This window comes from Lepidochelys olivacea (assembly GCF_965140295.1).
Source record: "Lepidochelys olivacea isolate rLepOli2 genome assembly, chromosome: 20".
Lineage (NCBI taxonomy): Eukaryota > Metazoa > Chordata > Testudines > Cheloniidae > Lepidochelys > Lepidochelys olivacea.
In genome coordinates, this window is record NC_140430.1 from 6,218,523 (window position 1) to 6,229,434 (window position 10,912).

Below are 10,912 nucleotides of genomic sequence, written 5' to 3' on the forward strand. Positions count from 1 at the left end.
TGGGACAGAAAGTCCTTATTTTGGCCAGCTCTGGATTTCACACCTCCCTGAAGTTTGTGTTTCCCTGAGACACGTGAAGAAATGCAATGTGGCTTTTGAGCCTGGTGGGCCTGTGCTACCTCTTCGGAAACAACTGTGGGACATCTCTTCTCCAACCCACTCCTCCTCCCTGCAAACTGCACCAGCATCTCCCCACAAATAATAAAATCGCCCTCCTTTGCCAAGAGTAAGTTTGGGAACAACCTTGGCAAGGAAGCAGCCTGCTGCATCCTGAAGAAATACACACACAGAGAAATCAAGAAACCATATGGGAAAGGTATACCAAACACGGGTGGTGGCTGGAAGTGGATGTAGGGTGTAGCAACCTGGACTCCCACGGGACACTACTTAGCTCTCATTCGAGATGCCACGGAACTTTTCATAAGAGTAGAGACTTCCCTACACACAAACTTGAACCAGTTTAATGAAGCAGCGCCACCCCTGTGTGGACACTCTCAGTTCCATTTAGGAGTGGCTTATTAAGACTTAGCTTAAGCCTGGTCCTTATTTCCACTCAACCAAATGAATCTATGCTCCAACCAAAGTAAGTGTCCACACTTAGAGAACTGTTGCACTGGTTTAGTACCGTAAATTAGACCAATATAACTTTACATATAGCCCCGCCCTTGGGGTATTGGCCCTGCTGTGCTGGCTCAATCCTAACTTGGGAAAGCAAATTCTGTCTCCTGGGATATAATCTCCTTCTTTATATTATGCTCTAACCTGTAATGCCGTGTTGCTGTTTGCTGTTAAATAGCTGCTGTGTTCCACCCCAGAGGCAACTGCATTTCACAGACAGGCGGTGAGATCCCGGTATATCTCTTTGGCTCGTTTATTAATACCATGCAAAGTCTTTTTCAGGCTCTGGAGAAGCTCAGGGCAACGTTTTCAGACGTGGGTGCCTGAAGCGAGGCACCAAAATCCATATGTAAGGAATCTAAATGACAGTCTGAAAGTCAGGCCGTGTTGATCGAGGCGCCTTACTGTGGAATTAAGTGCCTAACTTTAGCCACCCAAATGTCTACAACATACCATCATCCCAAACAGAAAATGAGACGTTGATTTTAACAGGGGAGCTGGGCCAGGAAGACTCAGAGGGGTAAGGAGGGTCTCCCACCAGCACTGACTCACCTGAGAGTTACCTTCACAGGTAGGGTTTTTTATGCATCTGCTGACATCCCGTTTATTCGATTTTAGAATGTCTCCCGACACGGGGAGCAGCTGTCATGGCAACTCTCCCTTGCACAATACCAGCAGCCTAGCTGTGATCAGAGCATGGAGCTTTTACTGGAATGATCGCATTCCTTCCTGGAAAAGCCAGGCCACCGGCCTTGGAAAACACCTGCCCCGCACATCTCTGCTCTGACTGCCCGCTGGAGGACTTCCCTCCTCTTGGCTGGATCACTCGCCGTTACATGAGATGGGATGAAAAATATCATGAAAAGATGTAAGACCTGGTCTAAAGCCCTTTGAAAGCAATAGAAAGACCCCCCTCATTCATTCCAGTGGGGCTGGAATCAGGCCCATGAATACTTGCTGTCTGTTTTGGCCTGTGGGGTTAGCCATTATTCGGAGCCTTTCCAGGTTGCTTCCACTGGGAGGAGAAATCACTGATAGGCACACAAAAAAATTAGTTTTAATGAATTGGCACTTTCCAATGAAACCAATGTTTTGTAGAAGAAGTTCCCCACCTGCTCTATTTTAATAAATAGAGTAATTAGGCTGGAGAAAGGGAGAGAAAGCAAACATGAGACCTAGCCTTGTGGATTCACCTGGGAGATAGGAGATCCAAGGTACATCTACACGGGAATGAATGACCCGCGGCACAGGGTTGTATCCCGGACCATCTTGGTCAATAGCCATTGATGGACCGATCCTCCATGACTTTATCTAGTTTTTTTTTTTTTTTAAAGCCAGCTATACTTTTGGCCTTCACAACATCCCAAAGCAGTGAGTTCCACAGGTTGTGCATTGTGTGAAGAAATACTTTCTTCTGTTTGTTTTAAACCTGCTGCCTATTGATTTCATGGGGTCACTCCTGGTTCTTGTGTTATGAGAAGGAGTAAATAACACTTCCTGAGTTACTTTCTTCATGATGTATAGATCTCTATCATATCCCCTCTCCCCCATTAAGCACCTGGTTCCTAAGATGAACAGTCCCACTCTTTTTAATCTCTCCCAATGATTTTCTAGGGGCTTAAAAGTTAGACATGGTGATGCCCAGCAACCGTCATCCTGCCTACGTTTCTTTGTGAATCTACTTCTCAGTGTGGCCCACTCTAGCAATTTAGCATGATTTACAGCGGCTGAAGGGCAATTTAGCATGAGTCTCACAATACTGAGTGCTTTTCATAAAGCCCCAGCTTCTGGAGTCAGGTGATGACGTAAGAATTACATTTTTAAAAAAGAGTCCATTTCTAGCCCTTGTTATGGCAGAGAAAAGCTAGAAAAGACTACCACTAAAGGCTCCGACACTGGAAAGCAAATGAAAAGCACCCAAAATGTATTATTATTTTCAAAATACCATGATTTTTAAGCCAATCTCGTGATTTGTTTTGGAGACCTGACTCATAATTTTTGAATGCTCTGGGCTGGCAGTACTGGGTGCTGTATGAACACATCAAGGGAGAGAGAGAAAAGCCCTGCCCTGATGCGCATGCAGTCTGAAGAGACAAGCAAGGCAACTGATCCCATTTTACAGACAGGGCACTGAGAGTATATCTAGACTGCAATGAAACACCCGTGGCTGGCCCATGTCAGCTGACTCAGGCTAGGGGGCCATTTAATTGCAATGTAGATGTTTGGGATTTCATGATGGGGTGGGTCCCAGAGCCTGGGCTCCAGCCAGAGCCCAAATGTCTACACCGCAAATGTACAGCCCCGTAACCTGAGCCCCGTGACCCTGAGTCAGCTGACACAGACCAGCTTCAGGTGTCATTGCAGCATAGATTTACCCAGGGATGGCAAGGCCCAGATCCTAAATACCTCTGCGAATCTGCACCTAAGTGACTTGCCAAAGGTGGTGTAGGAATCTAAATCCAGAGCCTGACTGGAAACAAACTGCCTGCAAGTGACACTGGAGGATTGTTCTGCACAGGAGGAAGCTTAACTAGCGCTGAGATAATTACATTACAAGGCATTACAAGCTGCTGGCAGGTCAGGCTGTCTCCCTGCCCCAGATGCTCACCATAACCCAGTCATTAATGAGCTGGCAGTACTGCAAGTCAACTGAAAGGCTGGCACAAAGGCACATTTCTGAGCTACTAATGAGCAGCCCCTGTGCCAGTCATGCCAGATTTTCAGCAATTTGTATTTACTTCTTGGAACATCCCCAGCCATCTGGAGTGTGCTGGGCTCCCTGCAGACACAGGGTCTAATGCTGATCTCACACCTGTTTCATCCTGGTGGCCTGGATGCAGGAATTACCGGGTGAGCATCTCGGGCCTGTGCTATGCAGGAGATCAGATTAGATAATCTGGTGGCACCTTCTGGCCATAACATCTAGGAGTCTCCTTTGTCCTCACCTGATTTGCACCAAGCTAAGGGCAATTGTTCACGATGGGCCCCTTGGCTGCTCTCCTCCTTTGATCACTTTCTCCTCCTTCTTAAGAGTTGGTTTGAGTTTAGAAATTTCACCAGAATGGGAAGAAGAACATTTTTCATGGAGAGTTTTGTGAAATTTTCACTGGACTGGTCAAATAGATATATATTTGGAAATTTGGAATATATATATATATATATTTGGAAATTTCACAATATTATCCAACCCCCCTCTCCCTACCATTCTAGTTTTCATGATTCCCTCTCTGCTGATTCTTCTCCTGCCTCCAATTCACCACTCCTCTCAAGCTCTTCCTTCTGTCTCTCAGCAGCTTTCAGGGTTTTGTCCTTGACTCCCCCCACCACCACCACCCTTGCCTCTCTACCTGGGTAACCTTTTGTGGCTTCCACTGCCACTCTATGCAGATGAATCCAAAATCTACCTCCCCATGACTGAACTCCTTTCAGCCGCTCACTCACACATTCTGAGCCTCTTCCACATGTCTCCTTTGGGGATGTCCTCCCAACTTGCCAACCCAACTTGCCTTCCAAGCCTCCTTTCTCCATCACTGCTAGAAAATCTTCATCTCCCCATCCTGGCGCTGGCTCCGGCTCCACGTTGCTCAAGATTCTTTGCTCTCCTCTCTCATGGTATATGGGATGTTCATGAGAAGGTGCATGGGATGTTCAGTGGAAAGTTCATGGATGTTAATGAGAAGATATATGGGATAGTTATGGCAAGGTACAATGGAAGTTCATGATAAGGTACATGGGATGTTAATGAAATGTTCATAGAATCATAGACCTGGAAGGGACCTCAACAGATCATCTAGTCCAGTCCCCTGCACTCATGGCAGGACTAAGTATTATCTAGACCATCCGTGACAGGTGTTTGTCTAACCTGCACTTAAAAATCCCCAATGATGGAGATTCCACAACCTCCCTAGGCAAAACAGTAACTACCTCAATTAGCTAGCGGCACTTGTAGGTTTTTCATGACACGTTACAAGGGATTTTCATGGTAAGATCGAAAGGATTTTCATTGGAAGGTACACTGGATGTTTGTGGCAGGGTACATGGGGTTTTCATGGGATGTTCTACATTGGGTGTTCTCTGAAGGGTACGTGAGCTGTTAATGTCAAGGTACATGGGACATTCGTGGTAAGATATGTGGGCTATTCAGGCAAAGATAGGATATAGATCCACAGAATCCAGGGGAAGGTCCTCATGCCAGCACTGCATGCACAGGGCCAAGAGAAGCCTGTGGCACATGCAAAATTAAAATGCAATACGGTAAAATAATCCTTTCACCACCCCCCAACTACTGCAGGGCAGAGGATGCCTCCCTGAATTTTCCTTTGTCACCAGTGGTTGTGCCAGGGGGTTAATAATAGACTCCTGGCATTATATATAGCTCCTTTCAGCTGAGGATCTCAAAGAACCTTACTAACATTAATTAACTAGCAATGTCCCGGGAAGCTAGTTATTATTATCCCTGTTTTGCACATGGGGGAAATGAGGCACAGAGGTAGCATGACTCAACCGAGGTCACCCCACGAGTCAGTAGTGGAGATGGAAATGGGACCCACACTCCTGATTGCTAGTCCCATGCTGCCCTGGTCACTGGTGGTAGCTCGCTTGTTGCATAAGGTACCTGCTGATAGACTGCATTGCCATTGTGCTGCCTAGCCCACCTGAGCAACACAGGTGTGATTCCGCAACCCTTATTTGTGGTCAGTTGCACTTAATTTTGCAAGCAGTTGTACTGAATGAGTGCCGTCCAGCAGCCATAAGGGCTATAGGGTTGAGCCTTGCAAGTTTGCAACTAAAGCTGGTGGGTGATATTTATCAGCTGAAACTTTTGAGGGGGCGGGGCAAAACCACCCAAATTTCATCGCTTCCAAGGCCAGAAGAGACCACTCAGATCATCTAGTCTGACCTCCTGCATAACATAAGTCACAGGACTTCCCCTAAATAATTCCTAGAATGGATCTATCCAAAAAACACCCAGTCTTGATTTTAAAATGATCTGGGATGGAGAAACCACCACGACCCTGGGTAAATGGTTCCAATGGTTAATTACTCTCATCATTAAAAAAATTACACTTTCTTTCTGGTCTGAATTTGTCCGGCTTCAACTTCCAGCCATTGGATCATGTTAGACTTTTCTCTGCTAGACTGAAGAGCCCATTCTTAAATATTTGTTCCTCATGAAGGTACTTACAGACTGTGATCATGTCACCCCTTAACCTTCTCATTGTTAAACTAAATAGATAGATTTTTTTGAATTAATGATTGTAATGCAGGTTTTCTAATCTCTTCTCTGAACCATCTCCTATTTATCAACATCCTTCCTGAACTGTACACTCCAAAACTGGACACAGTTTTACAGCAGCAGTCCTCAGAACAGCCATACTGGGTCAGACCAATGGTCCACATAGCCCAGTATCCTGGCTTCTGACAGTGACCAGGGCCAGATGTTTCAGGGGGAACAGGGTAGTTTCGAGTGATCCATCCCCTGTCATCCAGTCCCTGCCTCTGTCAATTGGAGGTTAAGGGATGCCTGGAGCATGGGATTGGATGCCCTTGGATCTCTTTCAGACCATTGCTAGGCAGCATGACTTTTCCTCTGCTCATTAACACATGTGCCTGGGTCCTGTTTTGATACTGCAAAGCCCCTCTGGGAATTATTGTCTCGGGATTGTCTCCTTGATCAGTTAAGGTTTGCACTTAAAATTTAGGTCGACACAGTTACGGCGTTCAGTGCCGACCTAATCCCCAATGTAGACGCAGCTAAGTCTATGGAAGAACACTTCCTTTACCACTCTGAGTGATGGTAGCTAGGGCAGAGTTCCTATAGTGGTGGAAAAAACCCTTCCATCACTGCTGCATCTCCACTACGGGAGTTATGCCGGCATAGCCACAGTGCCGTAACTATATCATGATAGTCCCCGTAGTGTAGACATAACCAGCGTGAGTTCCTTAAGCTCAGACTCTCCTGATATGACTAAACCCAGCAAACTAGCTGACATCTGGTTCTGGCCATTTGTCCCCATATTCTGGGAGCGTGGAATTGATTGTGAATGTCTCCCCACGGGAAACAGGTATCCAGCTGAGAGGCATTGGCATTGAAAGGGCATCAGATGGATAATTCAGTCCCAGAGTCTAGAGACTATGGTGATGGGCACTTGACAAACGCCAAAGAACTTAGCAGCTCAGGCCAATCTGCCCTACCCATCTTCCCCCGCTCCACTCAGCCACCTCGATCAGACTCTCCCAGCCAAAAAGAAGCAGCTCTGAAAGTGAGCAAATCTCTGGGATTGCGGTAGAAGTGCTCACAGCATGGGAATGCTGGGCATGAAACTTCTCCATGGAACATGGAGATATCCCATGAGCTTCAGTTTGGGCTGCACATTCTTAGGAGGTAGGAAGTGGAGAGAGAAGGCCCTCAAAGAAGGGATTGTGCAAGTGAGGAGCACCTTGCACGGTGTCTAGGGATGAGCTCACGCTGCAAAGTTCTTGCCCAAATGTTGTCAAAGTCCAGGCAAGTGTGGATCTGGAGCTACATGGCAGGTCCATCCGTAGCTATGTCTGGGTCCCAAAGAGCTCTTTGGTTCAGGGACCATCTGAGAAAGAGTCCCAAAGAGAAACTGGCTACAGGGCACTGGCTATGGGCTGCTTAAGCACAACACGGAGAGTGTGAAGATGACCTTGTGGCTAAGAGACATTGGTGTCCCCTGTTCCATTCCTTGCTTCATTATAAGCTTCCCGTGTGACCTTGGACAAGTCACCTGTGGCTGGATTCAAGAGCTGAGCACCTGCAATTGGGCCCAGATGCAATATTGCCAACATAAGCACTCAAAAGTGATGCGTCTCGTCTCCACCTTCTCCCCAATAAACCAGGAGATGGGCTTAAAAATCAGGAGATTTTTTTTTTTAAAATGCACGGAGGGATTTTTTTTTATTATTTGCCTCCTACTTCTGGAGCATTGAGGGGGTCAGTTGCTTCTCTCTGCTTTCCTCTGTAATCAAGAGGATTCGAAATTTCTTTCTATTTTTAAGTGAAAGCAGCTGTTCTCAGGTAATAAACTCATTCCGGCATCTGGGGCTTTACGAAAAATCACCATTCCACCCCCGTTAGGTCTCAAAGTGGCACTTGGAGGTTTCAGCACACTGGGTGGCAAATGGATAATAAATGTGATAATAGGTTTCAGAGGGGAAGCTGTGTTACTCTGAATTAGCAAAATCAATAAGGAGTCCTTGTATTACAATTCTTGAGGTCTGATTTCTATGCAAAAGAATAAATGGACACAAATCAGACCTCAAGAATTGTAACATTCAAAAACCAGTAAGAGAGCACTTCAATCTCCCTGGACACTCAATAACAGACTTAAAAGTGGCCATTCATCAACAAAAAAAACTTAAAACAGACTTCAACAAGAAACTGCAGAACTGGAATTAATTTGCAAACTTGACACCATCAAATTAGGCCTGAATAAAGACTGGGAGTGGCTGGGTCACTACAAAAAGTAATTTTCCCTCTGTTGATACTCACACCTTCTTGTCAGCTGCTGGGAATGGGCCACATCCACCCTGATTCAATTGGCCTCGTTAGCACTACAAAAAGTAATTTTACCTCTGTTGATATTCACCCCTTCTTGTCAACTGTTGGGAATAGGCCACATCCACCTTGATTGAATTGGCCTTGTTAGCACTGACCCCACCCCCACTCGGTAAGGCAACTCTCATCTTTTCATGTGCTGTATATTCATACCTGCCTACTGTATTTTCCACTCCATGCATCTGATGAAGTGGGTTATAGCCCACGAAAGCTTATGCCCAGATAAATTTGTTAGTCTCTAAAGTGCCACAAGGACTCCTTAAACATGATAATCTAGCTCTTGAATCTCTCTGTACCTTCGTTTCCAATCTGTCAAATGAGGGTGAGAACAATTATGTCTTTATTTGTATGGTGGTAACATCTGGGATCCCTAGTCACGGCCAGGATCCCATTGTGCAAGACGCTGTACAAACAGAACAAAAAGATGGTCCCTGAACCAAAGAGTTTATAAGCTAAGTATAAGACAAGGGACACCAGATAGACAGGGTAGCACATGGAACCAATAAGATCGTCATACTTCCTGATCTCCCAGGGATTCACTGGGCCTGATTCTCCTCCCAAGATAACCACAATAACACCTCTCATACAGCGCTTTCCATCTGTTGTTCTCAAAGCACTTCACAAAGCAGATCAGTATCATTATCCCCCTTTTACAGCGGGGGAAACTAAGGCACAGAAAGGTGACATGACTTGCCCAAGATCACCCGTCAGCAGAGCCAGGAAGGGAGCCCAACTCTCCTGAGTCACAGATCAGTGTTGTATTTACTAGGTCATGCTGCCTCCCTACCACATGAGTGAAACATCTCCTGATTTACACTGGCATAAAGTGACTTCAGAATCAGGCCCATCAACAATTGCAAGGGGCTCGTCTTGCTGTGGAGGTGGAGGCCACGGAAGAACCTGCATAATTCTGGGTGAACCCACTACTATCCTCTGAGTTCCCCCTACCCGGCCAGGACCAGGACTGGAGGAGGAAGAGGAGGAGAAAACAATGCTGGCTAGGAGAAGCAGCTCCCCACATTTTAGACCTGAGGGATTTGCAAGGGGATCCAGCTGTCAGTTCCCCGGCTGCCACAACCCTGACTTGGGTGGAGTCCCTCTGGCTTTACAAATTGCGAAACAGTCAGGAGGGAGATTGTACCTGGGTGCAGGGCTCCCCCTAGAGGCGGAATCTGGCAAAGCCCTTCGCCTCCAGCCCAGCCAGCCGAGAACAAAGCAGGGCTTGTGTGAAGTGTTCTGAAAGGAAGGGTGCATGAAAGCCGGAGGATTAATGACCAAGCTCTGAATAGCACCGACCTCTCTCGAGGGCAGGGTGGGGCTGAGGTGCTGCAGAGAGACAGAGAGAGATGGAATGAAAAAGGTCATATTTCCAAAAAAAGGAAGAAATAGCTAATTGTTTGGAGGGCAAGGGTGGGGTGCGGGGCTGGGGGGTGGATTTGCACATTTGACTCTGGGCGAAATGGGGGCAGTTTGAGACATGAGATCATGGGAGGGTTGTAAGCATCCCAGTCTCTGCCAGCAGCCACGGCTCTGTGTTGTAAGACAGGGTCTGCTCCTAAGGCCAGCCTCCCTTGCTAGCCTGATTGTTGCTTGCATATTTATACCCGCCTCTGGGAATGTCCACTACATGCATCCGACGAAGCTTATGCTCCAATACGTCTGTTAGTCTATAAGGTGCCACAGGACTCTTTGCCACTTTTACAGATCCAGACTAACATGGCTACCCCTCTGATACTTGACACCCCTTTGTATCTCAGTCTCCTGGGAGCGTGGACGGTGGAGAGGAGACAGGGGTCTAGGAGTGAGAGCAGGGGATTGGGAGACAAGCTGCCTGGGTTCTAGTCTCAGCTGTGGGAGGGGAACAGGGCTGAAAGAGAGGATTGGACCTCAGGATTTCTGTGTTTTATTCCTAGGTGTGAGAGGGGAGTGATGTCTAGTGGCTGCAACAGGGAAGTCAGGACTCCCGGGTTCTATTCTTAGGTCTGGAAGAGACCAGGAAGGGGACTGGAAATTAGGACTCCCGGGTTCCCATGTCTTCCAGTGACTCAGAGGGTGACCTTTGGCAGGTCTCGGCACTAATTGTGCCTCAGTTTCCCCCATCTGCAATCGGAAGAATAAAACAGACCTTATTGGGTGTGGGGGGGCAGTTTAATTCATCTTTGGCCTCTTCAGACAGAAGGAATAACAGCTGATGGCTCCGCTGTGATGTGCCCAAGCCTAGAGGGAGTCACTCTGACTTTACTGCTCTGATTCTTGCCCTTCCCCCTCCATGCCATTATCCCTGCTTCTTCTGCCAACTCTAAGGGCCAGACAGCCTCAGCTGGAGTAAATCAGCATAGCTCCTCTTACACCAGCTGAGGATCTGGCCTGAAATTTAGCTCTTAAGCGCTCCATGATGGGGACCAGATTTCAATTTGTTTCAATGGGAGTTCGGCGCCTAAATGCCTTTTGAGGATGCAGACCGTATCTTTTTGATTGTCCAGTCAAGCACTGTGTCAGCTAGGGATATTGACGCAGCTCTGGAGAACAGACTGAAGGGTCGGCCCTGCCCCAGCTTGGCTCCTGAGGAGCATACGGGTCTAACTCCTAGGAGGGGACTTTGTTTGGCCTGCTGGCATCTGTAAATTGCCTTCTATTTACCAAAGAGGCAACCTGGGTGTGGTAATGTCTGGTATGGGGCCAGCTTCTGTTGGTGAAAGAGACAAACTTTGG